Source organism: Leptodactylus fuscus, chromosome 7, assembly GCF_031893055.1.
Source record: "Leptodactylus fuscus isolate aLepFus1 chromosome 7, aLepFus1.hap2, whole genome shotgun sequence".
Lineage (NCBI taxonomy): Eukaryota > Metazoa > Chordata > Amphibia > Anura > Leptodactylidae > Leptodactylus > Leptodactylus fuscus.
Window position 1 is genome coordinate 123,373,293 of NC_134271.1, and position 27,228 is coordinate 123,400,520.

The window sequence follows — 27,228 nt, forward strand, 5'->3', positions numbered from 1 at the left end:
CTGTTCTTAGTACAAGTGTATGACGGTGGATGCTGACAACTTCGTACATTGGATAGTGGCCATTGTAGCTCATTTGTCATCCAAGTGAATGGGAGTGATACATCATATACACATTAGTGCTGCCACTTTTTAATTCTTCTGAGTTAGCTGCAACTATCTGCAAGTCTAGGTTGACCACAGTTAAATCATTTACGATAAAAAATAGAATAATTGGCCAGTATACTCCAAGAGTTTGACTGGATGAAATGATAGTCATCCACCTGTTCATTAACCTAACAAGTTAATTTTCTTCTGACTATAACCCTTTCCAATTGTCCCTGCTCCCTTTTAACACCAGCAGCGCACGCCAGCACAACCCAATGTCTTCCCCAAGAGAAAATTGGTAGAATTATCCTCAATTAGAGCAATCACATTTCTCTTGCCTGAAATGAAGAGAAGCATTTTCATGACCCATTGCCCAACAGTGCATATGGGGGGATTCTCGGTTTAAACCTCTACAGGCAGATTTGTCTTTTTTTTCCCATATACATTATGGAAAATTATGCATTTCCTGGGAACACAGGCAGAATAGTTTATAAAAGGGAAGGTTTATAGGGTTTTCTCTTCTTGCTTGCATCAGAAGTATGGTGATAACTAGTTATGGGCAAATGGATTTGTCTCCAGCTGGGTTTGATCTGAATATTCCACATTGTTTAGTTTTAAACCAAACTGAACAACTGAGGATTCATCTCAGACAAACTAAAATGCCTGCCCTGAAATGCATCAGACCCCAAAGTGTAATAGCTAGAGGCACTGGGGAGGACGACATGGGCATTCTGAGTGTCATGATGTAGAGACCCCCGGATCATACCGAACTTATTCAACCTGAAAGGATTGGGAACCTGAGCCAACTGAACCTGAGACTAAACAAATTTTGGGAGAATCCGCAATCTTAAGAGTAGGAATAGTAATAATTTCACCATGTGTTATATTATAGGGTCAGACATCAGATCAGACCTAAGGATTTGGAAAGCATCTTACACAGTCCAGTCATATTAATGTGACCACCGCCTACTTTTGGCGGCAACGTTAAATATCCAATCGCAGAAGGCACGTGTCATCAGCCATCTGGGTGCACTCATCATTGTCGAAGGCACGATGGATCCACACAAGTATGCATCTATCCTTGCGGACCATGTTCCCCCTACATGTGAAATGTTTTTCCTCAGGATGATGGCATCTAGCAGAAGAACAATGTGACGTGTCATAAAGCTCGCAGTGTACGTGCGCGGTTTGAGGAGCACCAGGATGAGTTTACCGTACTTCTTTGGCCAGCAAATTCCCCGGACTTGAACCCAATGGAGAATCTGTGGGACTACCTCGATCGGGTTGTTCGAGCCATGGATGCTCAACCTAGCACAGCTGGCCAGGGCACTGGAGTTGGCATGGATCAACATCCCAGTGATATCATCACAACATCCCCTCTCTTCCTGCACGTTATTCTGGATTTTGACAGTTGGTCACATTAATGTGACTGGACTGTGTATAATATATGTTCGCACGTCCATGTTGCTCTGCCCGTTGTTCTGATCCATCACTTGATCAGGACAGTGGGCTGGAATGTTGACAGAATGAAGGATGCAGACAGAGAATCTCTCCATTTGTATCCACCGTCAGTGGTTTTAATGTTAAAAAACATGGAACAAAATAAACATGGGTGGAAGAAAGCTTCTGTCTTTACTAACATTAATGTTTATGATAAACTCCGCATCATGTCAGTAGGCTTATTAACTGAGTCATGCATGATGTTAAGGGGGCTGTCCCTAGAGGGCAGCATACAGAGGCACTGTTCTCCTAATTACATCTTGGAGAATAGATTTGCACATTTTTTACTATGATAATGGAGGCAAATGGTTGATGCTCCATCTACATCCTTTATTCTGTCACTGTTACAGTCCATTGTTCTGATCCTATAATGGATCAGAGCAACGGACACAGCAATGGCAGTGTCAAAATAGCCTCGGGAGAGTAAACAGGTCCTCTTTAAATATCTCTAATCCTTACTCTGCCAAATGCCATTTGACTTTTTATTCCTTGACTGCTGGATCCTTTGTTGTTAATAATTGATCCTCGTAGGCAAAGCTGTTTTCTCCTTCTCTATCAGCTGTAAAGTTAGCTGCATTCCTGTTGTTATGACCTTTAGATTTCTTCATAACCTTTTAATTGAATTCCCACCTTCCTACTCTGTTCTTTATCGTTCCTTATAAGGTGTTTGTGTTCATCTTCTTCCAGTATGAGTACAAGGTCATCTGCATATTGATGGATGATGGTGTTTTTTTCACCAACTCTGATCCTCAATTATCTTTCTCCTGTATCGCATCTTTCTTTATAAGTTCAAGTCATAGAAGTATGTATATCAATAAGATATTTAGAAGCAATGGTATAACCTTTATTCCATATAGATCTGGAGCAACTTTTTATATGTCTCAGCAAAATCGGGAATATATGACAATTACCATGGTCATACAACAAATACAACCAAAACTATTGGCTTATCCAGGAATGGGGCTTGTCAAGGATTTCAATGTTGATGGTCTATTTTTGGGAGAGGTCAGCAATATCAGCAACAAAAATATAGGGGGAAATCATCATTATGGTTATGCCACTTTTGTGGCACAGAAATAGTCTCACATTGGTGATTTGTGACTTTTCAATGCCACTTTTGTCTAATGCACATTTTTCCCTTTCAGTATGTCTTTGGAATATGTGAGGAAATCCACGCAAACACAGGGAGAACATACAAACTCTTTGCAGATGTTGTCCTTGGCAGGATTTGAACCCAGGACTCCAGCCCTGCAATGCTAACCACTGAGCCACCAGTTTTGCCGGTTTTCTGCTGTTTTCACCACTTTTTTGAAAGTGGGTGTGACTGGAATTGAGACATGGGTATAGTAATCACCCACTCTGCATTCATCATCATCAAAAGTGGTGAAGGAAAAATATAAACCAGCAAGGATTTGTGCCTAGGCTACAACCTCATTAGTAGCGCCTTCCGTTGGCGTAGGAAACAATAAGACTGATGTATAATACGCTGGTCTTAATGAATCCCCTCAGTAGGTACAGAGCCAGAAGTAGACAGCATTTTACATTGTATATTGGCAAATCCATCTGACCATTATGTAATTTGTATCATCATTAGACATCTCCAGAGACGTTGAAAACTAGTTGCCATAATGTCTCCCATACACAGTAAAGAGGAGATCCTGCTCCCCTATCTTTCTGCAACACAACCTCAAAAGCAACAGCAATCTGGAGGACATTATATAGCAGTAATTATCTGTATAAATGTGAATCTAGGACTGCAGAGAGGTAAAACACTTACTAGAAGTAGTAGAACTCTTTCAGTGTGTGTCTCTATGACTCTCTGTCTTTCTCGCAGCTCACTCTTATTCCATTTCCCTAAAATGGTTTCTCTCATCTTATAAAGAAAACTGAATACAAGTTTTGTTCACCACCAATTCTGCAGAGGATATAGAGTATAATATGTTGAAATGAAATGCAATAACTTATAGAGAATCTGAATTTATTTGTCAAATATAAAGATCAGAGTTGGCACATCAGTTCTAGTAATAATAAAATTTTCACAAAAGAATTTGGAAATTGCAGATTTCACATAGACTGAATAGATCTATTCATCTTTACTTATTACTTACCCATAATAGGTTCAGCTCTAACTAAAAACTGCATTAAGTGAATGAGGCTGAGCTGAAAAAAAATAGAAACAGCTCATGGAAAGGGTGGAGGCATAGAACAAATAGAAGCTTCATAGGAGTGTTCTAGTAAGGACCACTGTATGGGGGTTATCTGGAACTGTGATATTGATTCCTTTGGCCTCTTCACTACTTGCCAATCACAGCACCATCCATTGTATAGTGGCTGTGCTTGGTATTGCAACTCATTATCATGCATTTGAGAATTAGAATGTTCTTGTGACCAATGGACATCAATATCACAGTTCCAGACAACTCTAAATCTGGAATGAAGGATAGGGACCCTAAGAATAGGTCATTAATACTGGAAGTATAGAGTCAATGTTATTTAGATCCTGGAAGAGAACCCTCAACAATAAATATTTCCTTAAATTTATTTCTCACATACAGTATGTTCTTTGGCGTGATGAAACATGTTTCACCATTTGGAGGTCAGATGGATAAATCTTGGTTTAGTGGATTCTTAGGGAACAGTTATCATGCCATGTATGCCATTTTTATGGGATGAAGTGGAATGGGCAGATCTTTTCATCCCAAATCAGTGTCTGATCTCATCAATGTTGGATTTGTCCACCAGAATCCCAGAGGATCCTCCAGTGGGTCCTGGTTCTAACACAATAATGATCCAGCGCAAGTTACTATGATGTATTTCCTAGAATTTGTTGAAAGGTGAACACTAAGAGCCCATTTCTCTGGTGGGCCCAAGGAACCCCAGTCTGATACTAGACCTCAGAAATGCTATTTTGGCTAAATGGCTACAAATTCCTACAAACTGACTTCCAAAATCTTATGGAAAGCGTTTCCAGATCGGTGTACTCTTTTATACCTGCAAAATTTGGTACATCTCTTACATTGGTCTTGGAATGGGATGTCCATCACGCTCATAGGTGTGATGGAGAGATGTCCACATGCTTTTGGCCATATACCCATGGACAAAGGACAATGTCTACATCTACTTGTAGATTTATTTATATGATTAAACATGAAGAAAGAGTCACACAATTCTTAGCTATGGGGAACAGATATTGGTCATCATAGTTTATAAACTCCATATAGATTAGTGACATCCTATAGGTATATACTAGGTAGTAGACCGTATACACAGTAGGTAGGAGGTTAGCCGCTGTTCTGTTTACTGCAAGGTTTTCCTGATTTCTTCAATATTTTTCTCCACCGTGAGCTCGCAGTTCACCAAGATCAGCCGTAAATACAAGGTACATCCGGCGATGGGAAGAAGATGGTGGGGTCTACTAGTAATCAGAAAGTGTGGTCGCTGAATGCAGCCTCCGTAATGGAGGGGTTAATTGCCTTCTGAGCCAGACGCTGGCTCGTTAGCCCTGGTTGCTGAAGCAGCCCAAGCGTGGGCGGGGGATGAGGGGGTGCTGTAGGGGGGGATTTTAGTAGCTGGAAATGTTTCCTATGGCTCCCGTTACCATGGTAACCACGGCTCAGTGTGTACGTGTTCAGAATGGATGCGTGAGGACCACATCTTTTCGGTCAATACCTGCAGTATCCAGACATACAGTACCCATCCTCAGCATTAACTCCCGGCGTGCTGGACGGAACCGCAGCCTCATCTGATCCACCTTGGGATTTTTTACGGATTCAAGCGTCTCATGTTTTCAGCTTGATTTATGAACAGGTTGCTCCATGTAGCATCCATGCTGTAAAGAAACCTGTCGACACATAATTACGAACGGAAGCATCTGTTGTGTTGGGTCTTACGTCGGATTTGTTTACCGGTACGATATTATAAGTGGGTAAATATTAGGACACTTGGAAAGTCACATATTCCATACAGAAGCAGCCAGGACATTGAATAGCACCATAGGGCGAATAGATTTGGTTGCGGCCCCTGATGACGTTGCGTCTTTCCCCGAAGCGGTATCACAGCTGCCATGTATGCCTGCAAACACTGATTCCATCAAAATTAAGCCGCAGTTCATTAACAAAGCAGTAATGCATCTTTAGGGACCAAAGGCAACACGATGTGTTATAAGTGCCTGTTACATGTACATAGAGATGATGGATGAGCAGGGGACGCCCGCGAGGATGGAGGCACTCTAATATAAAATATACGTCCGTACGCCATGCCTGCAATTCATGAATTACTTTAATGCTCCAGCTACGCTGCATTGACTGTTTCTGCGGCGGTGGCGGCGGAAATGGCTCCTATTCCTGTATATATTTTTTTTCCTGCTTTAAAATCTGACCGAAAGTTAGGTGGATGTAACAGCGGCATGGTAATTCTGCCCAGGGAACGTATCATGCTAGTAAATGTTTTATGGTGAGTTTTACAGTAAGAAATATCGCATCATAAAAAAGCAATCAACACAAAGGAGAATACAGTTTCTCCATAGACGTCATTAGGCCGAGCTGGAAAGTTTATGTTAAATTGTCCATTAAATTTCCACATAGGGCACAATCTACAATAGTGACATGCTATTAAGGGATATGCTTTTTTTTTTTTCTAAAGAAATGTGCTGGCGGTGTTGGACGATGAACAATGGGGATTTCAGTGCATTAGTCGTTTAGGACATGTATGTGCATTAATGAATATGCATGTGATCTCATCTACAGCAGATTAGAATATGGCTTAAAGGGACACTAATCCTAACGTAGCTCATATTCACTTGTATAATCTATTGTTCTCTGAAAGCAGCCACAGACTGATAGGAAGTCAAAAAAATGTCTGCCTCTCTGGTCACTGCAATATCAACTCCAACTCTTAGCATCCTTTAATAGGTTCCCCTCCACTTGCACACTTGGAATTCTTTCTCTAGTTCCTGCCATTCCCAAAGCAGTCAGTGCAGTTAATTACAGCATCCAATATGATAATTAGGCACTCTACTGTCAAGTGGGCAGTCCTGGACTAAATCAGATAGTCAGGGACTAGGACCTATTGCTCAGGAACACTGGGGGTTAGAGTAAAAATTCCAACTGTGATGGAACTAGTGCAGCAGAACCTACTGCAAATAATACAAATTTGGAGTTAGTAGAGGTGCTAGGTAAATTCAGGGTACTAAACCACTACCATGTCCTTATGGAGCGGTGTCTTAGTGACCAAAATGTGCCTATAGCATGCCTGTATGGCTCCAATACCATATTTGCTAATTCCCCCAAAACACCCAGTAGGCTTCCAAAAAGCCTAGGTGGGTGACCTAACGGAATCACAGAATCAAATCTCCCAGGCCCAGAGAATAGCTCCCACATCCGCCAGGCTCTCTGTCATTGCATGTGACCCTCGTTCTCATCTGCATTTGTATTCCATTCAGGGGAGTCCGAATGGGGACCCCCCGAACGGAATACCGAACACATTTCCCCATAGACTATAATGGGGTCTGTCTGCTTGCTGCCAGAACTCTGCAGAGAACATGTGGATAGGAAAGTAGTTCACAATCTACTTTCCTGTCCACATGATTCGTTCAGGTAGCGCGCGGCAAGCAAATGGATCCCATTATAGTCGACGGGGTCCGTGTGCTTTCACTGCACAGCACTTGCAAATGCGTTCGGTATTCCATTCGGGGGGTCCTCATGTGGACTCCCTGAGCGGATTACCAAATGCAGATGAGAATGAGGGGTAACATGGGTACATTATGTACTGCTCACATTAGGAAAAAGGGGGTGGCCAGCAAGAGCAACAATTAGGGACATGGCCTTGATCCTGAACATTTTTGCATTGTTCTCCTGAATCCCAATACTTACCCAGAAATCTGTGGTGCATGCCAGAGCGGTATACCTCTGCTTCACTGCACACGTGTTGAATGTCAGACGCATGTGTAGTGAAGCCAAGATGTGTTGCGTCAGCTTCTTTAATGCATGGGCAGGCTTATTAGAAGTATATTTGGGGAACTAAACCAAGAGTCCATAAAGGCACGCTAATAACTTACCATCACACGTTCCCCTAACAAGTTCCCTCTAAATACCGTAAGTTCGGAGAGCTATACTTTTATCACTACACTATAAGCGAATAATACTGACATACACTGGATGAATATTACTGCTATATAGAAGCTGAACCATACAGGTTTCCAATAATACATACATATAGTGACTGAGGGTAGCACATCCTTCTTTATACCGCTCAGATGGCTTTTTTATTCCCAAAATCACAACTAGATTTAAATCTTGCTTTTGGCTTAAAAGCAAAAACTGTATCAAAGCTACACTGTCTGAATAATGACTAAGGAAATGCTCACAGGGAGCAACAAAAAAGTGAGGAACTAATAGATTTGGAATATACAGTTTTGCTGCATTTTGGGCATAAAAAGTAATTAGTTTTAACTTTCCTCTAGCATATTGGAGCAATGTATAAGATGTCACCGTGGAAGTATATGTCATTAGGATTGAGATCTTGAGATTTCAGGATCGTTTTTAAAATCCGATTTTCAATCATTTTACAGCCAATTCTGATTGCAATTGTAAAATTTGCTTGGTTGCCGATTGGGATGCAATCTTTCCCGATCGCTCAATCCTACATGCTATACAATCCTAATATCTGTAAATCACTTTGTATACATTATAATTTCTCTTTTCTTAAGTGAAATCAAAAAGGATACCCCTTTGTCAAAGTGATAACGCTAAAACATGACATTTCTTTCTATTAAAATTTTTATTCCTTTTGTGTCCCCACCATAAAAACCAAGCAATAGGACTCTATAAATACAACTAGACCTATTATAATGTTTGTAACTGATGTAGTGGGTGGAGAGCCCCTAATAAAAGGGGTACCCTTTTTGATTTCTGTTTATTCATGGTACAACCAACCCAGTGTGTACAAGCTCTTTTCTTAAGTGCTATTACCTGTACCTTTGTAGGGGTCATGGGCGGTGGGGGGGTGGGGGGCTAGCACCATCTAAACAAACATGTATCACCTAATAGAAAGGATAGACCATAAGGAATATTTTTGGAACCCCCTTTGGCTGGTAAGAGAAGCGGGGAACTTTGACTGCAGTAAATCACATAAGTTACTCCATAAGTGCTCACACTTTGACTAAAGATTGACTAAGGTCCACGGAAGTTGGTTAATGACAGTAGTCAGGGATAGGCTCCAGTATTCAGGCCTCTGTGTGGGGTTCCTCTGCTTCTTTCTTTCTTTAGTTAGGACCTGTAAACCCTGAACCGTCAGCTCTTCACCAGGGCTAGGAGCTGTAGACACTCCAGTCTGTGGAGCTGCAGCAGTTTTGGCCTCTGAGATAGCCTTATTTAAACTGTCAAACTTCATTTGTAACTCCTAGCTGTTGCAGGAACATGTTTGTTGCTAATCTCCTAGCTGTTGCAAGAGCAGGCAAACTTCTTTGGTAACTCCTAGCTGTTGCAGGAGCATGTGTGTTTGCTGACCTGGGGTGAGTTAACCCTTGGCAGCCTTGTTGTTTTCAGCAGTACTGGTGCACCTGGCCAGTGAGCTTAACTGGCAGGGTTTAGTTGCACCCTGTTCATATTGAGTACCACACCGCACCACTGCCCTTGTTTGCTGCACTCTGTTCACGGTGGGTACCGCGCCGCACCTTGGCCAGTGTTTGTTGAACCCTGTTCACATTGAGCTCAGACATACAGCTGCCCACTGGGCCTGTGGACCTCACTGTAGTGTCTTGCAGACTAGCGGTTCCGTAGTTAAAAAAAATATTATTTTTATATATTTATACAGAACCATAACACTTACTATGTGCTATTTCCCGTTTGCACACACTGTTATTGACTTCTTAGTGATCCTAGACCAAGCAGACAATAGGAGGAGGTAGAGATTGAGGTACTAGGAAAAGAACTGCAACCTAAACAATGATGAGATATGAGGCGTGTTCAGAAGACCATCCGGTGCTCCGCTATGACGTCATCAGCTCAGGCTCGGCGCTAAGGTCTGTGATAGGGTCTCAGGGATGTCCTGTGGACAGCAATGTCATGATCTCATGATGCTCAGCATGTCCATGTGACCACTGTTGACCCAATCACATGCCTCAGTGGTGACCCCATGCCGATGACATCACCAAGAGAGAGCCAGACACTGCGAGGAGGACCAAAAGAGGTAAGGGAAGGTGAGAATTAATTTTTATAATTTTTTTTTTTCACCTCTGCATGGCCTCCACCTATTATAGTCTGGAGTCACAACTTCAGATGTGCCAAAAAGAGTTTTACCACCAAGTATTAAGACTTGTTTGCCAGAGGGATCAAATACGTATTTCTCTCTGCAAAATACAAATAACTTTATAAAATGTATACAATGTGATTTTCTGGATTTTATTTTTGATATTCTATCTCTCGCTGTTAAAATTAACCTGCCCTTAAAATTATAGACTGTTCATGTCTTTGTCAGTGGGCAAACTTACCAAATCAGCAAGGGATCAAATAATTATTTCCTTTACTGTAGATGATTTATATAAAATTCTAACCTAAGGAGCAGAATGAGCTGACTGCCCATCCGTAGTTGTGTCTCTGCTTCATTACTACAGATTTCATTACTACAGATCAGCCTATTCCGTCAACAGGTTAGACAGACGAGAGGATTCTTGACTTTGATGGGGCTCTATGAATTCTAGTTACATCCTTGGCAGCACATACATGGAATCCTATAAATGACCTAATATTCATATGTCAAACACTCTTGCATTAAACAGACAGTAGAGATGAGCGAACACTAAAATGTTCGAGGTTCGAAATTCGATTCGAACAGCCGCTCAATGTTCGTGTGTTCGAACGGGTTTCGAACCCCATTATAGTCTATGGGGAACAGATACTCGTTAAGGGGGAAACCCAAATCCGTGTCTGGAGGGTCACCAAGTCCACTATGACACCCCAGGAAATGATGCCAACACCTCTGGAATGACACTGGGACAGCAGGGGAAGCATGTCTGGGGGCATCTAACACACCAAAGACCCTCTATTACCCCAACATCACAGCCTAACAACTACACACTTTACACACTCAATACCACCTCTCTGACAGTAGGAAAACACCTTGAAACATGTGTATTTGGCACTTGCAGTGAGGAGAGCTTGTCACCAGCAGTGAATTTGGCCCTTGTAGTAAGTTGAGGTTGGCACCAACATTTGTTTTGAAAATCAAGGTGGATTGAGCCTCTAACCAGCAGAGTTTGGGCAAATTCATGGTGGAGGGAGCCTCTAAACACCCCAGTTTGGGCAAATTCATGGTGGAGGGAGCCTCTAAAAACCCCAGTTTGGACCAATTCATGGTGGAGGGAGCCTCTAAACAGCCCAGTTTGGGCAAATTCATGGTGGAGGGAGCCTCTAAACAGCCCAGTTTGGACAAATGCATGGTGGAGGGAGCCTCTAAAAAACCCAGTTTGGACCAATTCATGGTGGAGGGAGCCTCTAACCAGCCCAGTTTGGGCAAATTCATGGTGGAGGGAGCCTCTAAACAGCCCAGTTTGGGCAAATTCATGGTGGAGGGAGCCTCTAAACAGCCCAGTTTGGACCAATTCATGGTGGAGGGAGCCTCTAAAAAACCCAGTTTGGACCAATTCATGGTGGAGGGAGCCTCTAAACAGCCCAGTTTGGGCAAATTCATGGTGGAGGGAGCCTCTAACCAGCCCAGTTTGGACCAATTAATGGTGGAGGGAGCCTCTAAACAGCCAAGTTTTGGGAAATTCATGGTGGAGGGAGCCTCTAACCAGCCCAGTTTGGACCAATTCATGGTGGAGGGAGCCTCTAACCAGCCCAGTTTGGGCAAATTCATGGTGGAGGGAGCCTCTAAACAGCCCAGTTTGGACCAATTAATGGTGGAGGGAGCCTCTAACCAGCCCAGTTTGGACCAATTCATGGTGGAGGGAGCCTCTAACCAGCCCAGTTTGGGCAAATTCATGGTGGAGGGAGCCTCTAAAAAACCCAGTTTGGACCAATTCATGGTGGAGGGAGCCTCAAACCAGCCCAGTTTGGGCAAATTCATGGTGGAGGGAGCCTCTAAACAGCCCAGTTTGGGCAAATTCATGGTGGAGGGAGCCTCTAAACAGCCCAGTTTGGACCAATTCATGGTGGAGGGAGCCTCTAAAAAACCCAGTTTGGACCAATTCATGGTGGAGGGAGCCTCTAAACAGCCCAGTTTGGGCAAATTCATGGTGGAGGGAGCCTCTAACCAGCCCAGTTTGGACCAATTAATGGTGGAGGGAGCCTCTAAACAGCCAAGTTTTGGGAAATTCATGGTGGAGGGAGCCTCTAAACAGCCCAGTTTGGACCAATTCATGGTGGAGGGAGCCTCTAACCAGCCCAGTTTGGGCAAATTCATGGTGGAGGGAGCCTCTAAACAGCCCAGTTTGGACCAATTAATGGTGGAGGGAGCCTCTAACCAGCCCAGTTTGGACCAATTCATGGTGGAGGGAGCCTCTAACCAGCCCAGTTTGGGCAAATTCATGGTGGAGGGAGCCTCTAAAAAACCCAGTTTGGACCAATTCATGGTGGAGGGAGCCTCAAACCAGCCCAGTTTGGGCAAATTCATGGTGGAGGGAGCCTCTAAACAGCCCAGTTTGGGCAAATTCATGGTGGAGGGAGCCTCTAAACAGCCCAGTTTGGACCAATTCATGGTGGAGGGAGCCTCTAAAAAACCCAGTTTGGACCAATTCATGGGAAAGGGAGCCTCTAAACAGCCCAATTTGGGCAAATTCATGGTGGAGGGAGCCTCTAACCAGCCCAGTTTGGACCAATTAATGGTGGAGGGAGCCTCTAAACAGCCAAGTTTTGGGAAATTCATGGTGGAGGGAGCCCCTAAAAACCCCAGTTTGGACCAATTCATGGTGGAGGGAGCCTCTAACCAGCCCAGTTTGGACCAATTAATGGTGGAGGGAGCCTCTAAACAGCCAAGTTTTGGGAAATTCATGGTGGAGGGAGCCCCTAAAAACCCCAGTTTGGACCAATTCATGGTGGAGGGAGCCTCTAAACAGCCCAGTTTGGGCAAATTCATGGTGGAGGGAGCCTCTAACCAGCCCAGTTTGGACCAATTCATGGTGGAGGGAGCCTCTAAACAGCCCAGTTTGGGCAAATTCATGGTGGAGGGAGCCTCTAACCAGCCCAGTTTGGACCAATTAATGGTGGAGGGAGCCTCTAAACAGCCAAGTTTTGGGAAATTCATGGTGGAGGGAGCCCCTAAAAACCCCAGTTTGGACCAATTCATGGTGGAGGGAGCCTCTAAACAGCCCAGTTTGGGCAAATTCATGGTGGAGGGAGCCTCTAACCAGCCCAGTTTGGACCAATTAATGGTGGAGGGAGCCTCTAAACAGCCAAGTTTTGGGAAATTCATGGTGGAGGGAGCCTCTAACCAGCCCAGTTTGGACCAATTCATGGTGGAGGGAGCCTCTAACCAGCCCAGTTTGGGCAAATTCATGGTGGAGGGAGCCTCTAAAAAACCCAGTTTGGACCAATTCATGGTGGAGGGAGCCTCTAAACAGCCCAGTTTGGGCAAATTCATGGTGGAGGGAGCCTCTAAACAGCCCAGTTTGGACCAATTCATGGTGGAGGGAGCCTCTAAACAGCCCAGTTTGGACCAATTAATGGTGGAGGGAGCCTCTAAACAGCCAAGTTTTGGGAAATTCATGGTGAAGGGAGCCTCTAAACAGCCCAGTTTGGGCAAATTCATGGTGGAGGGAGCCTCTAACCAGCCCAGTTTGGACCAATTAATGGTGGAGGGAGCCTCTAAACAGCCAAGTTTTGGGAAATTCATGGTGGAGGGAGCCTCTAACCAGCCCAGTTTGGACCAATTCATGGTGGAGGGAGCCTCTAAAAAACCCAGTTTGGACCAATTCATGGTGGAGGGAGCCTCTAAACAGCCCAGTTTGGGCAAATTCATGGTGGAGGGAGCCTCTAACCAGCCCAGTTTGGACCAATTAATGGTGGAGGGAGCCTCTAAACAGCCAAGTTTTGGGAAATTCATGGTGGAGGGAGCCTCTAACCAGCCCAGTTTGGACCAATTCATGGTGGAGGGAGCCTCTAAACAGCCCAGTTTGGACCAATTAATGGTGGAGGGAGCCTCTAAACAGCCAAGTTTTGGGAAATTCATGGTGGAGGGAGCCTCTAAACAGCCCAGTTTGGGCAAATTCATGGTGGAGGGAGCCTCTAACCAGCCCAGTTTGGACCAATTAATAGTGGAGGGAGCCTCTAAACAGCCAAGTTTTGGGAAATTCATGGTGGAGGGAGCCCCTAAAAACCCCAGTTTGGACCAATTCATGGTGGAGGGAGCCTCTAAACAGCCCAGTTTGGGCAAATTCATGGTGGAGGGAGCCTCTAAAAACCCCCAGTTTGGACCAATTCATGGTGGAGGGAGCCTCTAAAAACCCCAGTTTGGACCAATTCATGGTGGAGGGAGCCTCTAAAAACCCCAGTTTGGACCAATTCATGGTGGAGGGAGCCGCTAAACAGCCCAGTTTGGACCAATTCATGGTGGAGGGAGCCTCTAACCAGCAGAGTTGGTGGAAATCAGGGTGGAGGGAGCCTCTAACCAGCAGAGTTGGGGGAAATCAGGGTGGAGGGAGCCTAGTATTAGCAGAATTGTGCAACGCTTATGGTGGATGAGTATGAGGATGCGGAGGAATTGGAGAGGTTGAGTACAGACATGGAGTTTCATGTTGGGGTGCTTTACACAGGTGGGCACAAAAATGACGGCTCTACCCAGTGGTGGTTCATTTTTATCAAAGTGAGCCGGTCGGCACTCTCAGCTGACAGACGGGTGCGCTTGTCAGTGATGATGCCACCGGCTGCACTGAACACCCTCTCAGATAGGACGCTGGCGGCAGGACAGGACAGCACCTCCAAGGCATATAGGGCAAGTTCAAGCCACAGGTCCAACTTCGACACCCAATACGTGTAGGGCGCAGAGGGGTCGGAGAGGACAGGGCTGTGGTCGGAAAGGTATTCCCGCAACATGCGCCTATACTTCTCACGCCTGGTGACACTAGGACCCTCCGTGGCGGCACTTTGGCGAGGGGGTGCCATCAAGGTGTCCCAGACCTTAGACAGTGTGCCCCTCGTTTGTGTGGACCGGTGAGAACTTGGTTGCCTACTGGAGGAACTGCCCTCCCTGCCGCCAACGTCACATGCTGGAAACATCTCCATCATATTCTGCACCAATTGCCTGTGGCAAGCATTGATGCGATTGGCCCTCCCCTCTACCGGAATAAAAGACGAGATGTTGTTTTTATACCGGGGGTCAAGGATAGCAAAGATCCAGTACTGGTTGTCCTCCATGATTTTGACAATACGCTTGTCGGTTGTAAAGCACCCCAACATGAACTCAGCCATGTCTGCCACAGTGTTAGTTGGCATGACTCCTCTGGCCCCACCGGAAAGTTCAATCTCCATTTCCTCCTCATCCTCCATGTCTACCCATCCGCGCTGCAACAATGGGACGATTCGAAGTTGCCCGGAAGCCTCCTGTATCACCATCACATCATCGGACAACTCTTCTTCCTCCTCCTCCTCCTCCTCCTCCTCCATTAAACGCAGTGAAGCGGACAGATGTGTGGACCTACTCTCCAGCTGTGACGGATCGGATGCTATCCCTAACTCCTCTGTGTGATCTGAGTTATCCCTGATGTCAATCAGGGATTCTCTCAGAACACACAAGAGCGGGATTGTAAGGCTCACCATCGCATCCTCAGAGCTCACCCTCCTTGTGGACTCCTCAAAGACCCGTAGGATGTCACAAAGGTCTCTCATCCATGGCCACTCATGGATGTGAAACTGAGGCAGCTGACTTTGTGGCACCCTAGGGTTTTGTAGCTGGTATTCCATCAAAGGTCTCTGCTGCTCAACCACTCTATTCAACATCTGAAACGTTGAGTTCCAGCGTGTGGGGACGTCGCACAAAAGCCGGTGTTGTGGCACATGCAGGCGTTGCTGGAGAGATTTTAAGCTAGCAGCGGCTACTGTCGACTTGCGAAAGTGGGCGCACATGCGCCGCACTTTCACCAGTAGCTCTGGAACATTGGGGTAGCTCTTTAGGAAACGTTGCACCACTAGGTTGAAGACGTGGGCCAGGCATGGAACATGTTGGAGTCCGGCAAGCTCCAGAGCTGCTACCAGGTTCCAGCCGTTATCACAAACGACCATGCCTGGGCCCAGGTGCAGCGGCTCAAACCATATTGCCGTCTCATCGAGGAGGGCATCCCTCACCTCGGAGGCAGTGTGCTGTCTGTCCCCCAAGCTGATCAGCTTCAGCACAGCCTGCTGACGTCTACCAACGCCAGTGCTGCAACGTTTCCAACTCGTAGCTGGGGTCAATCTAACAGCGGAGGAGGAGGCGGTGGCGGAGGAGGAGGCGGTAGAGGAGGAGGAGGAGGGGGGTGTTCTTCTCGTGTCCCTGCCAGGAATGTTAGGCGGGGAGACGAGGTACACCGGGCCAGTTTGGGAAGCAGTCCCAGCCTCAACTACATTCACCCAGTGTGCCGTCAGTGAAATGTAGCGTCCCTGTCCGCATGCACTTGTCCACGCGTCGGTGGTCAAGTGGACCTTTGTGCAAAGCGCGGAACTAAGGGCCCGCCTGATGTTGAGTGACACGTGCTGGTGCAAGGCGGGGACGGCACACCGGGAGAAGTAGTGACGGCTAGGGACGGCATAGCGAGGTGCCGCAGTTGCCATCAGGTCCAGGAAGGCGGGAGTTTCAACAAGCCGGAACGCCAACATCTCCTGGGCCAGCAGTTTAGCGATGTTGGCGTTCAAGGCTTGCGCGTGTGGGTGGTTAGCAGTGTATTTCTGCCGCCGCTCCAATGTCTGAGAGATGGTGGGTTGTTGTAAAGAAGCGCCTGATGGTGCCTTTGATGGTGCAGGAGAAGGAGATAAGACAGGAACAGGGGAGGATGAGGGAGAAGTCAACAAAGTGGCGGAGGCAGATGAAGTGGTGTCCTGGCTCGTCCTCTGGAGTGCATCGCCAGCACAGTCAGCAGTGGCAGTGGCAGAGGCAGTGGCAGAGGCAGTGGCAGTGGTGTGAACGGCAGGCGGCCTTTGTCCTGCCGTTGCTGCCTGCCACTGATTCCAGTGCTTGGATTCCAAATGACGGCGCATTGAAGTGGTGGACAGGTTGCTCTTCTCAGAGCCCCTAATCAATTTCGAGAGGCAAATTGTGCAGACAACACTATATCTGTCCTCGGCGCATTCCTTGAAAAAACTCCACACCTTCGAGAAACGTGCCCTCGAGGTGGGAGTTTTTCGGGGCTGGGTACGAACTGGAACATCTTGGGAGATTCCGGGTGTGGCCTGGCTTCGCCTAAGCTGCTGACCTCTGCCTCTGCCTCTAGCTACCCTTTTTGGTGCTGCACCTGCCTCAACATCCACACTACTTTCCCCGCTTGACATCCCCCCTGTCCAGGTCGGGTCAGTGTCCTCATCATCCACCACTTCCTCTTCCAACTCCTGTCTCATCTCCTCCTCCCGCACAATGCGCCGGTCAACTGGATGCCCTGACGGCAACTGCGTCACATCATCGTCGATGAGGGTGGGTTGCTGGTCATCCACCACCAAATCGAACGGAGATGGAGGAGACTCTAGTGTTTGAGCATCTGGACACAGATGCTCCTCTGTTAGGTTCGTGGAATCGTGACGTGGAGAGGCAGGTTGAGGGACAATGAAAGGAGCGGAGAACAGCTCTGGGGAGCAGGGACAGTTTGGGTTATTGTTCTGTAAAGCTTCGGAATTTTGGGAGGAAGGAAGACAAGACTGTTGGGTAATAGGAGGAGAGGAGGCAGAGTCTGACTGGCTGCTGGACAATGTGCTGTAAGCGTTCTCTGACAGCCATTGCAAGACCTGTTCCTGGTTCTCGGGCCTACTAAGGTTTGTACCCTGCAGTTTAGTTAATGTGGCAAGCAACCCTGGCACTGTGGAGTGGCGCAATGCTTGCTGCCCCACAGGAGTAGGCACGGGACGCCCTGTGGCTTCACTGCTACCTTGCTCCCCAGAACCATTCCCCCGACCTCGCCCACGGCCTCGTCCACGTCCCTTTCCGGGAGCCTTGCGCATTTTGAATTCCTAGTTAGAAATTGGCACTGTATACCAGTAGTAAAAATTGTGGGTGCACGTAACCCCAATATATTCTTTGAATTACCAGTCAGAAACTGGCACTATATGGCAGTAGCAAGAAATGAGGGTATTTATAACCCCAATATATTCTTTGAATTCCCAGTCAGACAATGGCACTGTATACCAGTAGTAAAAATTGTGGGTGCACGTAACCCCAATATATTCTTTGAATTACCAGTCAGAAACTGGCACTATATGGCAGTAGCAAGAAATGAGGGTATTTGTATTCCCAATATATTCTTTGAATTCCCAGTCAGACAATGGCACTGTATACCAGTAGTAAAAATTGTGGGTGCACGTAACCCCAATATATTCTTTGAATTACCAGTCAGAAACTGGCACTATATGGCAGTAGCAAGAAATGAGGGTATTTGTATTCCCAATATATTCTTTGAATTCCCAGTCAGACAATGGCACTGTATACCAGTAGTAAAAATTGTGGGTGCACGTAACCCCAATATATTCTTTGAATTACCAGTCAGAAACTGGCACTATATGGCAGTAGCAAGAAATGAGGGTATTTGTATTCCCAATATATTCTTTGAATTCCCAGTCAGACAATGGCACTGTATACCAGTAGTAAAAATTGTGGGTGCACGTAACCCCAATATATTCTTTGAATTACCAGTCAGAAACTGGCACTATATGGCAGTAGCAAGAAATGAGGGTATTTGTATTCCCAATATATTCTTTGAATTCCCAGTCAGACAATGGCACTGTATACCAGTAGTAAAAATTGTGGGTGCACGTAACCCCAATATATTCTTTGAATTACCAGTCAGAAACTGGCACTATATGGCAGTAGCAAGAAATGAGGGTATTTGTATTCCCAATATATTCTTTGAATTCCCAGTCAGACAATGGCACTGTATACCAGTAGTAAAAATTGTGGGTGCACGTAACCCCAATATATTCTTTGAATTACCAGTCAGAAACTGGCACTATATGGCAGTAGCAAGAAATGAGGGTATTTGTATTCCCAATATATTCTTTGAATTCCCAGTCAGACAATGGCACTGTATACCAGTAGTAAAAATTGTGGGTGCACGTAACCCCAATATATTCTTTGAATTACCAGTCAGAAACTGGCACTATATGGCAGTAGCAAGAAATGAGGGTATTTGTATTCCCAATATATTCTTTGAATTCCCAGTCAGACAATGGCACTGTATACCAGTAGTAAAAATTGTGGGTGCACGTAACCCCAATATATTCTTTGAATTACCAGTCAGAAACTGGCACTATATGGCAGTAGCAAGAAATGAGGGTATTTATAACCCCAATATATTCTTTGAATTCCCAGTCAGACAATGGCACTGTATACAAGTAGTAAAAATTGTGGGTGCACGTAACCCCAATATATTCTTTGAATTACCAGTCAGAAACTGGCACTATATGGCAGTAGCAAGAAATGAGGGTATTTGTATTCCCAATATATTCTTTGAATTCCCAGTCAGACAATGGCACTGTATACCAGTAGTAAAAATTGTGGGTGCACGTAACCCCAATATATTCTTTGAATTACCAGTCAGAAACTGGCACTATATGGCAGTAGCAAGAAATGAGGGTATTTGTATTCCCAATATATTCTTTGAATTCCCAGTCAGACAATGGCACTGTATACCAGTAGTAAAAATTGTGGGTGCACGTAACCCCAATATATTCTTTGAATTACCAGTCAGAAACTGGCACTATATGGCAGTAGCAAGAAATGAGGGTATTTATAACCCCAATATATTCTTTGAATTCCCAGTCAGACAATGGCACTGTATACCAGTAGTAAAAATTGTGGGTGCACGTAACCCCAATATATTCTTTGAATTACCAGTCAGAAACTGGCACTATATGGCAGTAGCAAGAAATGAGGGTATTTGTATTCCCAATATATTCTTTGAATTCCCAGTCAGACAATGGCACTGTATACCAGTAGTAAAAATTGTGGGTGCACGTAACCCCAATATATTCTTTGAATTACCAGTCAGAAACTGGCACTATATGGCAGTAGCAAGAAATGAGGGTATTTATAACCCCAATATATTCTTTGAATTCCCAGTCAGACAATGGCACTGTATACCAGTAGTAAAAATTGTGGGTGCACGTAACCCCAATATATTCTTTGAATTACCAGTCAGAAACTGGCACTATATGGCAGTAGCAAGAAATGAGGGTATTTGTATTCCCAATATATTCTTTGAATTCCCAGTCAGACAATGGCACTGTATACCAGTAGTAAAAATTGTGGGTGCACGTAACCCCAATATATTCTTTGAATTACCAGTCAGACACTGGCACTATATGGCAGTAGCAAGAAATGAGGGTATTTATAACCCCAATATATTCTTTGAATTCCCAGTCAGACAATGGCACTGTATACCAGTAGTAAAAATTGTGGGTGCACGTAACCCCAATATATTCTTTGAATTACCAGTCAGAAACTGGCACTATATGGCAGTAGCAAGAAATGAGGGTATTTATAACCCCAATATATTCTTTGAATTCCCAGTCAGACAATGGCACTGTATACCAGTAGTAAAAATTGTGGGTGCACGTAACCCCAATATATTCTTTGAATTCCCAGTCAGACACTGGCACTATATGGCAGTAGCAAGAAATGAGGGTATTTGTATTCCCAATATATTCTTTGAATTCCCAGTCAGACAATGGCACTGTATACCAGTAGTAAAAATTGTGGGTGCACGTAACCCCAATATATTCTTTGAATTCCCAGTCAGACACTGGCACTATATGGCAGTAGCAAGAAATGAGGGTATTTGTATTCCCAATATATTCTTTGAATTCCCAGTCAGACAATGGCACTGTATACCAGTAGTAAAAATTGTGGGTGCACGTAACCCCAATATATTCTTTGAATTACCAGTCAGAAACTGGCACTATATGGCAGTAGCAAGAAATGAGGGTATTTGTATTCCCAATATATTCTTTGAATTCCCAGTCAGACAATGGCACTGTATACCAGTAGTAAAAATTGTGGGTGCACGTAACCCCAATATATTCTTTGAATTCCCAGTCAGACAATGGCACTATATACCAGTAGCAAGAAATGAGGGTATTTATAACCCCAATATATTCTTTGAATTCCCAGTCAGACAATGGCACTGTATACCAGTAGTAAAAATTGTGGGTGCACGTAACCCCAATATATTCTTTGAATTACCAGTCAGAAACTGGCACTATATGGCAGTAGCAAAAATAGTGGGTGTATATAGCCCCAATTCTATTGCTAGGGGACTTGCAGGGTATTTCTGGGGTGAAGGTGGGGGGGCACACCGTTGGAACGGGTATCGGGGGTATATATCGGGTATACGGGAATACACTGACAGTGTATTCCATTCAGGATCCTGGGAAAGCTGGGTTGCGGCGATTGAGCCCGTCAGTGCCACGTTACACTGACAAGCTTCTCCCTGGAATTTAGCTCTTACAAGAGCTGTTGTGGTTGTCTTCTCCTTCCTATCTAGCCTGTCCCTGCCTACCCAGAATCTAAGCCCTAGCTAACTGGACGGAAACCTCCGTCCCCGGTGAATTGCAAGCTCAGAATGACGCGAAGCTGGGCGTCGCTGTTCTTTTAAATTAGAGGTCACATGTTTTCGGCAGCCAATGGGTTTTGCCTACTTTTTTCAACGTCACCGGTGTCGTAGTTCCTGTCCCACCTACCCTGCGCTGTTATTGGAGCAAAAAAGGCGCCAGGGAAGGTGGGAGGGGAATCGAGTAATGGCGCACTTTACCACGCGGTGTTCGATTCGATTCGAACATGCCGAACAGCCTAATATCCGATCGAACATGAGTTCGATAGAACACTGTTCGCTCATCTCTAACAGACAGTGGTGTTACACATTTGCTTCCCAGCCTTGGTAAATGTAGAAAATTGACAATTGCTGTGTTGAACTTGTATTTGCAACATGAAACCTTTTGCAGGTATGGGTGCAGCAACCTGAAGTAAGCCACATGTACATACCGCAACTAAGCCGCATCCTCAAGCTCTAAATTGACCAGAAATATGTATTTTCTATCAGTGTGGATTAGACCATTTTGCCACAATGTATTCGCTTACAATGCTCTATAGGATTAGCCTAGGCTTGCAGATAGTCACGAAGACGCTATTCTTTCTACAATCAATTACTTCCAGCTGAGGTGCTAGTGTTGCCCAGTAGCTGTAAATCAGCTGGTGATCTTCACTGGGCGTCTCGGAATTAGAGATCCTTACATATATATTACTGGTGACCCACTGCTGGCAAAAAAGAGCATTTGTGATCTGAGCAATTGTGGCAGGATAACTCTAGGAAATGAAGAAAGCGAGAGAATGTACACAACATGTTTTGGCCTGTACGTCTGACTTATATAGTAAGGCTGGATTGACACACAAAATATTTGTTACAGATTCTGGATCTTCATTTATCAACAAAAAAAAACAGTATAATGTAAGTGATTGGTGATTCAATAAACCCATAGAGTGTAAGTTTAAGATTTAAATTCTATATTATATACTACCTGTTGCACAAGTGCCTTAGATTTTAATGACATTAAAGTATTAGCAGAACCTCCCATTCCCAGATCCTAGACTTCTCCTGAGTTACATTACTTCTCTAGAATTCTCTACCCTGGCCATTTTAGATGAACTCAGAACTTCTACAGCTTCTAAAGACACATCTCATTTGGCAGACCATCAAATTTCCTAATCTAAACCCTTCTTTAGTTAGGCTGCCTAAAATACACCGTCCTCTGTTCATGCCCACACATCATCCCACAGAACATGATACCTCACCGGACTGTAACCTTATATGTCCTGACACCATCCGCACATAAAAGGACAGTGACTGGTGACAGCTCATACAGCGTCATTTATATGTTTAACTAGCCTCTGCCTGTGACGTCGTCTGCGTGTTGTTGGCGTCGATGATCCACCTATATCTAGCAAATTTCTGCCATCAATGGATCGCCTGTTCTGGTGTTTCGGCAGCTCTCAAGCTGTCCTGCTGCTGAACTTGTTCATCGCGCCGTGCCTGTGATTGTTTCGGCATCTCAGCAGCTGGCTGGGATGCCATATAATGAGCATGTTGTTGGCATCGATGATCCGCTTACTCTGGTGTTTCAGCAGCTCACAAGCTGGCCTGCTGCTGAACTTGTTCCTCACATCGTGCCTGTGATTGTTCCAGCATCTCAGCAGCTTGCTGGAACACTATATAATGAGTGTGTTGTTGGATTTATGATCCGCCTACTCCGGCGTTTTGGCTACTCTAAGAGCCGCCTCAAGTCTAGCTTGCTCAATCCCCCTGTGCTCCGCTTGAGGAGAACTCTGTGACTTCGAGTACTTTCATAACTCTCATGGTTTTAGAATTTTGTGACAAATTAGATTTTCTTTTTCCTGGCATGCTTAAAATTGGCAACCTGCCAATTTGGTTTAAAGGTGTTTTTCCATCCAGTGTGTTAGCACTGCCTGGAGCAGATCAGATAATATGCAAATGCATGTATACAATATACTCAGTGTTATCTGTGTGTTTACATATAGAGATAACAGACCTGCATTTATCAGTAAACTCAGATAACCTGCTGGCAAAAGCAGTTTAATATAGTATATGCACATAAATTCATAACAGTCATGAAGCCATGTCAATTACCAGGATAAAAAGTAGCCTATGTGTTAATTGAGGTTACAAACTATCTATGTGCCAAAGTTCATCCAAATCTGTTCAGCCATTTTTGCATGATTGAGTAACAACATTTATAATATCAGTAGGATGAAAATAACCTTTATCACAAAATTGGCCGGACCACTGTATAAGCAATGCTAACTGTTATGCCGTCTCTGTTCCCTCTTGTCATCTCCTTTAGATTGTAAGCTCTTGTGAACAAGGTCATCACTCCTATTGTGTGAATTCATTATTTGCCATTCTACAGCCAAATAAGACCTGTAGGGGATCCTCAACCTGATTTGGGGTGGTTTTGGCACAGTCACTTACACACACAGTAAATTCTTCATTGTCTTTGTGGCCCTGGCCAAAACTTTCGCATTGTAGCAGATTAGTCTATTACCCCTTATGGCCTATAAACCCTTAGCGTAGCAACTTGCAAGCAAGCACTCTGTATACATACATTAACAATGTCAAACTATGCAGTCAGGTAAAGCATTTCGCTATCACAGTTTCCATATAGGAGTCAACATATTGTAATTATTCTATTAAAATGCTGCATCCACGCCATAAATTCCACCATTGACCTATTTGCTTCATTAGTCAATGCAGAGAGTGGCCAAGTGGAACAAAAGGAAAGGTCATTGAAGGATTCACCTGGCATAATAATTGAAATCATTAATATCATCATCACTTGCCGCAGTTTTCTTCATTTATTTAGTGGCAAATTAATCTCCGTGTCTTAAACTGTTATAAAATGGTCGGCTCAGCAGATCTGCGAGAAACACATTAAACTAATAAAAATGGTAGGAAAGGTGTCCCGGCTGAAAGTGCACGGCTTAATCTCTAAACCCTGAAGAGTAAAGTCCCCATTTGACAATATATATGACACAAGATATATTACTCGGCTGAATAATGTATGGGAAATAATGGGTTGCACTTATAAACCAAATAAGCAACGTTCTCTTCCTCTGCCCTCCAGCACATTGTCATTTCAGGGTGATGCTCTTTACTAATACAGTGCAGAACGACAGGCTTGTATTGCAGGACTGCCCTGTGTGGATTGTTTTCTACATTGGAAGACACAGATGTTATTTCACATGGAATTCTTGGCATATTCCATGTCAAAATCCATGTGATGTTCACATCCCATTCACGAGAATAGTGTTTCTGAAACCTCACACATAGTAAAAATACTGTGATCGGGAAAATGTTGCCTCTAACCAGTCACTTATTTCAGGCAGAATACTGGAGGATAAGCCCCGATGTATGACAATTCAACTAACCCAGTGCAGACTGAAAATTCTTAGGGTCAGTCTTGGACTTCTTCTGCGGAAAATATGCTCTGGATGTTTTTAGGGCTGGAAGACTTAGCCATATTATAGCTCTGTTTGTACACTGTTTACCAATAAGTATTTGGACCCCTGTGGTAGAATAGAACGCCATTTATTCCTATCCAATAGTTGGTAGAACCCAGCCGATGCTTCCTTACGGATGGGATTGATCGACACAATACTCCTGGTGAAACTCCTGGTGTATGTCATCCATCGGTTGGGTGCGGTTTCTCTGGCCAGCACTCGTCGGTCTATCTCTCAGTTTCGGGGGTCTGCTGACTCGGGGCACATTCCGACAATCACCGTTCACCTTTCACTTCGTAATCCCATAGGCCACTGCCGATTTTGGGTAATTCAGTACGCTTGCTATGTCCCTTAAGGATCGACCATTTCTGTGGTACCCAACAATTACCCCTTTCTCGATGTTGGACAACTCTGCACTTCATGGCATCTTGCATACGACTAATCCAATGCTGTTTCCTAAACGATATTTAACAACGGAAGGCATGACACTGCAGATATCTTCATTTGCATAAATATCTTTTTACTGTCAGAAGGGTGTCCCTGGCAGTCTAGCCGGGCTGTGAGGAACGCACCTACTGATAGTACTGTCCATAGCTGTGTACTGTCAGAAATGGTGTTCCTTACCACCCAACCATGACACTAATCTGTGACGTAATGTCCCCCCAGTACTAATCTATGGACGAGTACTGTCAGGGGAGCAGGGCGTTCTTCACAGCTTAGTGTCATGGCTGGGCGGTAAGGAATACCCCCTCTGCCAGTATGGAACTATGGACGAGTACAGTGAGGGGAGCGTTCCTCACAGCCCAGCTAGACAGTCAGGAATGCCCCTCTGTAAGTGGACAGAGATCGGTACTGGTACTGGTATCTCTAGCCCTGGGGCACATAACAGGAAAACCAGCACTGTCGGCTTTCTTGCAGTATGGGGGGGGGGGCATGCCTGAGGGTGTGAAAGGTCCTCTTTAAATATGGCTATGTTCATGGGAAAAGCCTTTTAAGTCTGGGGCCCCACCTGGTGTGAATGCTGCAGAAAAAACCCTGTGTTTTACAGTCACTTCAAGGTTCCAGTGCCAGTCACTACAGTCACTGCTTCAGCCGTCTATGTGGGGCCTCAGCCTAATATACATTTATTACATAGATTACTTGTAATCAATGGCATTTTATAGCTTCCCATTATCCTTTAGAGATGAGTGGTTATGATAGACAGAAGTGGCCGCACATTGTTGAGGCTTACAGTATATGACCAGGAGTGGGGCGCCAAACATACAGTAGATGACCATCAGGAATTGTCTCGGCACCACCTACTGTATTGAACATTATGATGAGAAGACAAATGCATGGTATCATGTACATAAAATGGAAATCTCCTCAAATATCCTAAGCTGCTGCGTGGTACCAGGTCTACCAAACATTAGACAGTATACTGCCAGCCTAGACTGTTTTCAGCCATACATTACAAGAAGAAACAAAATGACACTGGAAGAATATTTTGGAACCTCCAACCAATTCATCAATGAACTCCTAGGGAACAATCTTCAGCTACCTGGCCCATACATGGGGAGCCTCTCTCTTCCTTGCATTCGATATGTGAGTAAGGCTTTGGTGTTGCTTCTTGGGTTGTACCCCGCTGTCCACATTCAGGGCTCTCGAAGACCATTACTACCTTTGCTCCAGGCTCCTCAAGGATCCATTGTCTGGCCCTGTCTTCTCACACATGTGGGGAGTCCCTACATGCCAACTAAACTCTTGGCCTTCGGCTTCAGTGCCTCGCAAACCATGTCCTACACTTAACACTAAAGGAAGACTGACAAGCTGCTATAGATGGGTCCATTTCGCCCAATACCGTAAGTAACTGTTTTAACAAAAGAACACCTTTCTCCATTTTTCATCTCTGGGCATTAAATCAGGGATCAGATGCCACTTGTTGAACCCCTTCATTCTTTCCCAGAGGTTTAATTTCAGTAATAAGTTGCCCATAGACATGTATAAGGATTACTGTACCTCGACATGCAGCTGAATTCATACAGAAGCCTTATTTAATCCTTCTAACAGCACTCGGAGCTTGACCGCGCTCTTGCCTGGCCTTATCGCAGTACTATATTATGCATAAGAATGAAGGTTTCCCAGAGAGGGTGTAAAGAATTTTGTAGCTTGGGGCTTTGTGCAGTATTACTCTTTGATTCATTGCTCAGTTTCCCCTGGAATCTGCAATAGACGTGTTGACATAGTGATCTGCAGCATATGCATAAAATTAAGGAAAATGACTTTGCACTCTCGCGCGGCAAAGTCTGAGGAAAGAAAACTTTCTATTTGTTTGACACAAGTTACTGTAGTTTAATTCATTGGAAATATTTGATTTTCCTAAATTGTGAATTGAAGAATCATTTTATTGTCTGGATTACCATGAAGACCAAACATTCGGATTCTGCTGCTCCGTGTGAAGACTGTAAATCAGACGTACAGAATTAC